Source organism: Lissotriton helveticus, chromosome 2_2 (assembly GCF_964261635.1).
Source record: "Lissotriton helveticus chromosome 2_2, aLisHel1.1, whole genome shotgun sequence".
NCBI lineage: Eukaryota > Metazoa > Chordata > Amphibia > Caudata > Salamandridae > Lissotriton > Lissotriton helveticus.
This window is the reverse complement of record NC_136060.1, coordinates 488,347,607-488,354,449: the sequence shown is the minus strand read 5'-3', so window position 1 is coordinate 488,354,449 and position 6,843 is coordinate 488,347,607.

Here is a 6,843-nt window from a genome sequence, read left to right as displayed (position 1 = left end):
GATACTATCTAGATGAAGATTTAAATCACCCAATAGAATGAAATTGGCAAATCTAAGAGTCAGATTAGTCAAGGTTTCACCCACACTTTCTAAAAACTGAGACGCTTGTCCAGGGGTCGATATATTAGCGCCCCAGCAAAGGCGAATGAGTCGTGGCCTGAAAGCTGAAACCGAGACATTCTGCTCCTTTAATATCCAAAAGTTCAGTAGTGATACATTTAAGGGTGTCTCGATGGATAATTGCCAACCCTCCTCCTCGCTGAAGCAGTCTGTCTAATCTCTGTATTAAGAAGCCAGGAGGCAAAGCCTGAACTATATCAGGATTGGACCAATCTCTAAGCCATGTTTCTGTAACTAATAAACAGTCTAAGTCTTTTTCTAGGATGAGATCGTATATATGAAGTGCATTCTTGCACATGGGGCGGCCATTAATGAGACCCCCCGTTAAGATTCTACGTGTCTCTTTCGTCGACGGTCTATGGAATGGTGCTAAATCTTGTTTACATCCGAGACAGCTTATAGGACCTACCCACTTGTCTACATTAAGGGCCTGATGGCAGTACTTAGGCTGCATATTCAAAGATAATATAAATTCCTTAGATAGCTGATCGTTTGTAGATACCTGAGCAATATGTCCGGCCCCTAGCCCGTCCTTAGCGCGGACGGGCGCAGATGGGCAGGACTTTGGCTTGACTTCGGCGCGACAACGGCGCACCCGCTGCTCGCGTCCGCTGCGCGGAATAGTGGCTATCTTCCTTTGTAGTCCCGTCTGCAGAGCTGGAGCGCTGGGACTTGTAGTTCCCCCAATATGTCTGCCACGAAAACTATTCAGGCGTCTCCGGCCACAGCACCTAATTGGCTGCGTTTTAATCTGAGGGGTCAGTGCAGGTTATTGCAGATTGTAGAAGTGAAGCTAAAATTCAAAATGCGGCGCAAAGAAAATTTGTAAGAATTTAAACTATTTTAAAAGAGCAAACAAGCAAACTATCACCCGGCTTTCCGCTTCAGGTGAGCATAGAGTCTCGCGAGCTAACGCACTCCCTTCTTTTGTAGTCCTGTCTGCAGCGCTGGAGCGCTGGGACTTGTAGTTCCCCCAATATGTCTGCCACGAAAACTATTCAGGTGTCTCCGGCCACAGCACCTAATCGGCTGCGTTTTAATCTGAGGGGTCAGTGCAGGTTATTGCAGATTGTAGAAGTGAAGCTAAAATTCAAAATGAGGCGTTGTTTGGATTTAACTGCTTTCAAGACTTGCATCAATTCAGTAAATTCTAAGAAAAGCATGATGATACCTCGTGGTTTGTTAGAGTTAGGTTGAAGACGACCCAGACGATGCGCACATTGTATGTTGAGAGATGATGAAGATTGAAGATCTAGGAGTTCCGGCAGACATTTTTTCAGAAAGGATAGCATATCTGGACCCTCAATATTTTCGGCAGGCCATAAAGGCGAAGATTATTTCTTCGGTTCCAATTTTCCAAATCTTCCGTATGAAGTTTAAGTTTATGAATTTCTTGCTCTAACAAAAGAATTTTTGTAGAGACATCTTGAAGATCCCCTACACGTTGTTCAAGCTCCATGGCCTTGCCCTCCATGATTATCCAACCGTCTTCCATTTGTTTCAACTTTTCGTTAGTGGCAACCATAAAGGGCTGAGGACGACGCACCTCTTCTAAAATAGAGTTCAACCTGGATTCTGTGAGGTATGAATGGGGGAAGGTGGGTCATTCTTTTGTCTCTTAGGTTTAGCACCTGAGGAGGAGGATCTAGATGATATGTGAGCTTCATTCGCCATCTTGATTTGTGGAACAGATCAATGAGAAGTAGGTAATAGCTGACGAATACGACCCAAACACCACAGGAGAAAAAGGTAGAGTATAAGTGTTGGACTGAGTAGAAGAATAATAGTATATTGCTATAGTCAATGAAGAGAAAAGGAGTAATATCCAGTATTACCTTAGTACAAGAAATGCCGTAGCCAAAACAAATATGAAGTAATATGTAAAAACATGGAGGGTGAACTTTTTACAGTTAAAAATATTAGAAGGTACGCAGTCACCACAAAATAGGAATAGCAAAGAGTTCTTCCTCAAACAAGACCTACAAAACTGCCGTAAATTGGCAAAAGTAAGCTGTTATAAAAAAGGCTGCCTCCATAGCATGCAGCAACATGAAGAATTCTTAAAAAACTGAAAAAAGCTTTCTCTATTTTCCTTTGTTGTCCCTTCTTCATTACATTCATAGGAAAGGAGCAGCATTAATTGATAGGTCTATTGTGACTATTTAAATTAAGATAACATACCAGCAGCTTGATGATAAAAGCCAATATGAGGAGGCGGTATGCGAAATCGGAGGAAAACTGAACGTGAGCGCCGCATCTTAAAATGGCAGACGCCCGCGTTTCCTTGAAGGAGAAATCACTGCTGCAGCCTCAAGCATCGCGTTTAATCTGCCGGTAAAGATAAGGCACTCACTACATGCACCGGAGTTTCAGGATCACGGCGGTGTCATTCACGCCTGTATATTCCTTAGTTGGTGGCAAAAAAGATAGAAGAAGCTCCGCGTCCTAGCAGAGCTCAAACACTGTCCGCCATCACGCTGTGGCATCCAAGCCATCCCCCTTCTGTTCCTATTAATCGACCAAAAAATAAATTGCCTCGTATATGGCTCATAATGGTTTCTATCTCACATGGTGATACCCAAAGCAACACCATGTGTATGTATATGAAACATATTAGAGCCATCTTTAATAGGCTCCATTACTTCATGCTTGTTATATTTTTTGTATGCAATATGCCTGTTTGTATACAATAATATTAGACTGCAGTGGCAATCTATACTAATATAATAAAGAGAGAGCCCAAACCTTTGAGGCGGGTAATCTCAGGAACCACAGCACCAATCACAACACCCGAAACAGCGTTGGAAAGGGCAGTTGCAGCAGAAGGACATAGGCTATGCAGACGCCCACCATATACATTTAAAAGGTAAAAAAAAACGTGCCAGCAAAGTAGTCCCTTGTGGGCGTGTCTGCGTTTTGCTGTGGCCGTGTGCTGGGGGCGTGACAAACGCTGGGGGCGTGTGGTACGTTCCACCCTTCATGCCATGTCTCATATTGTGTGCTAATCCCACCCTGCTCCCTTTAAATACCCCTGCACTCCATAATCATAACCCACCCTTACTCCTTAAAATACCCCAACACCCTTAAACACTAACCCATCTTAACCCTATAAATATACCCTGGAACCCCAAAACCCAAACCTATCCCTAAACCCTAAAAATACCCCTGTACCCCAAAACCCAAACCTAGGCCTGAACCCTATAAATACCCCTGTACCTCAAAACCCAAACCTACCCCTGAACCCTAAAAATACCCCTGTACCCCAAAACCCAAACCTAGCCCTGAACCCTAAAAATACCACTGTACCCCAAAACCACCCCTGAACCCTAAAATACCCCTGTACCCCAAAACCCAAACCTAGCCCTGAACCCTTAAAATACCCCTGTACCCCAAAACCCAAACCTACCCTTGAACCCTAGAAATACCCCTGTACCCCAAAACCTAGCCCTGAACCCTAAAAATAACCCTGTACCCCAAAACCCAAACCTACCCCTGAACCCTAAAATACTCCTGTACCCCAAAACCCAAACCTAGCCCTGAACCCTAAAAATAACCTTGTACCCCAAAACCCAAACCTAGCTCTGAACCCTTAAAATACCCCTCGACCCCAAAACCCAAACCTACCCCTGAACCCTAAAAATACCCCTATACCCAAAGCTAGCCCTGAACCCTAAAAATACCCCTGTACCCCAAAACCCATACCTATCCCTAAACCCTAAAAGTACCCCCGTACCCCATAACCCAAAACTATATCTGAACCCTTAAAATACCCAAACACTCCAAAACATATACCTCAGTACCCCAAAACATATACCCCTATACCCATACTTACCTTATCCATAACATTTATAAAAAACATGCTTTTACCATTCATGCATTTACAACGAATTTCGTTGTAAATGTATGCTTGGTAAAAGCATATAAAATGTAATGCCATGCGTTATAATGGCATTGCGGAGTCATGGTACTTTCGTAATGAAAGTATGCGGAGTGATGGCATGGGGAAAAAAAGTTGCGGAATAATGGGTGTTTACCCTTCCCCGGTAAGTACATTGGTGGCACGGCTGCCCACATCTCCAGCAACATACTCATATTTTTTCACCACCCATCGGAAAAATGCACAGGTCTCCTTCATTGATGGCCAGCGCCGACATACACTTTTAGACACACCTCCCGCCACAAGTTCTAGAATTGCGAACTTTAGAGCTGGGGAGCTACGTTCGAATCTCGGCAACAGCTCAACATCCTGTGATTCCAAGCAAATCGCTTTGTCTCCCCGTGCCTACCACAAATGAATTTGTTCTTCTGTAATGTAAATTGTGCTCATGCCATGTTGCCGAGTTCGCGCTAAATAATATTGCAAGGAAAAATAAAGTAGGGAAACTCAAGTTCACACACTACTGAACGCGCACTCTTAAGTGCATCAGCAGTGCACTGTGAATCGGAGCGTTTCACAGGCCTGTCACAGATAAGAAATGCTATCAAAACGAAATCCTACAAAACAATATACTACTGGCCGGCAGCAATTCATACCCGGACAACGTCGGGGCGGGCTGCTAGTATGTTAATAAATGCATAGGTAAAATATTGATACACCTATCAAACACATGAGTTTGTATGACAAACGATGTGGTTTATAGTGTGTGGTTTGGTAATATAAAAGTGTATCTTTTGATTAATCTAATTTATTGTTTGTCGGGCACAAATGTGAAAACCTTTCCTAGAACTACTAGACATTTGAAGGAATAAACACTATTAACCATGCCTTATAGTAAGCTGTTTATTGATGCGGTCAGTGTCTTTCTTCTAGAGATCATTGTACTCCTGTTCCATCATCTCCACATCTCACATACAACCTAGTTTGCTGGTGTCAAATACTAACTTGACATTTAGTTCCTTGACATAAATAGATCTTTCATTCCAGGTTCCGTTTGTAGAGACACCCTCCAGCTCCTAATTTCTGTCCTTGGACAGGGAAAGTAATGCAGAGTAAGGGAGGCCTTTTAGCAGATGAAGAGTCTTTGGGCCCTAAAGAGTTCTGTAATGGAAGAAGGTGAATTTAAGAAAGAAACATAAACACTTTCATAGAATCCTGTAGGAACCCAAATAACTGAATCATGTGATAGGGAATTAAAGTGATTTCTTATGATGAATAACAAACCCCAGCTTATGCAGGACCACTACAGTCATGAATAGCTGATTCCTCAGCTTAAACCTATCCCTGCTCATGAATGACTTATCATCCAAATAATCAATCAATCCTAACGCTCTTGACATTGGTAGGGCTATCACTCACTTGTGGGGCATATAAAAAAAAGTAGAATGGAGTTTTTGTAAGGAAGTGGGCCATGCAAGGTAAGCAGGCCTTCAAGCCCAGCTTGACCACCTACTCTACCTCCAAAGGGAAATCCTTTGAGCCACTGTCTCCCAAATTGTGGGTTGGGACCCACTGGTGGGTCGCAAGCTGATTTTAGGTGGGTCAGGAGAATCAAAGCAATTAATTAAGATGCCTTTAAAATCTGTGTTTAGCTGGTCATATTTGCCAAACGTTAAAGGTCAAATGTCAGGCTGCTGTATTCTTTTAACATGGGGATTGGTGTCTATGTTTCTTTCTCAGCCTGCAAAGTGAGAGGTGTTTTTAGAGTAAATTATATGACAATGTTGGATGTTGTTTTTTGCAAAAAACAAGAAAATTTAAATACCTGTAAATTAACTGCACATATCCAACAGTTAGGTAAGCAAAATTGTACTTTGTTTTGTAATTCTGAGCTGTGCTAGAAACAATGATTTTAATAGGATCAGAATCTATCTGGCCCAAACAATCCATGTCAGACATGATGCATCAAAGTATGTGTTGCATGCAGGCTTGGACACCACCGACTGCAAAGGCCATGCTACTGTCACCTTTGTGGTGCCTTAAAGGCACGTCTACATGTGATCAGCTAAGTTTTCATTAAACATGCCCTTCTATTGAGCTTGACTTTTGAAGAAAAGGCTAACTCAGTGCTTAGATGATTTAAACATAATCATGCCACAGCTCAAAACCTGTGGTGATTGTCTTCAGCTAGACAATTCAACCAGCAGTATAGAAAGTTTAGGGGCTATTTGAAGGGCTGAGCCAACTGGCAGCATCAACCTTCCTAGATAGTGCAACAGCAAACTCTGCCTTTCTGGGCAGAGGACATGGTGTTGTTCAAGGTTGTTCACTTCAGCTGGAACAGCAATCCTACAACTCTTCCTCCCCTGCTGCAGTGGGCCTCACAATCCTTTGACTTACAGTCTCAGGGCCCACTGTCAGCCAGAGGGAGCCAGAAAACAGTATTTCCTCTCCGAATAGAAATTCATCATGTCAGATCAATGGGTTTTACAGATTGCTCGGAAGAGCTACATCCTGCCTTTTATTTCCTCCCATATTTTTATTCCACCTACACTGGTGCGATTATCAGCAAGATAAGTGCCAATGATCGGGTGCCAGACTTGGAGAGGAGCATAGGATGCTATTTGCATTACTTACTCACGTCAGAGAAGGATGGTGGCCTCAGGCCTACACTAGACTGACTACTGAATGCCTTTCTGATAGATTTAAACTGCCAACTCTGGCTGAGATTCTTTCTACTCTAGATCTAAGGTACTAGATGGAATCATTGGACTTGCAGGACTAGTATTGGTATATACCTGTCCTGCAGCCCGCTTACATATGGCTCAAAGTGGGATCAGTGCACA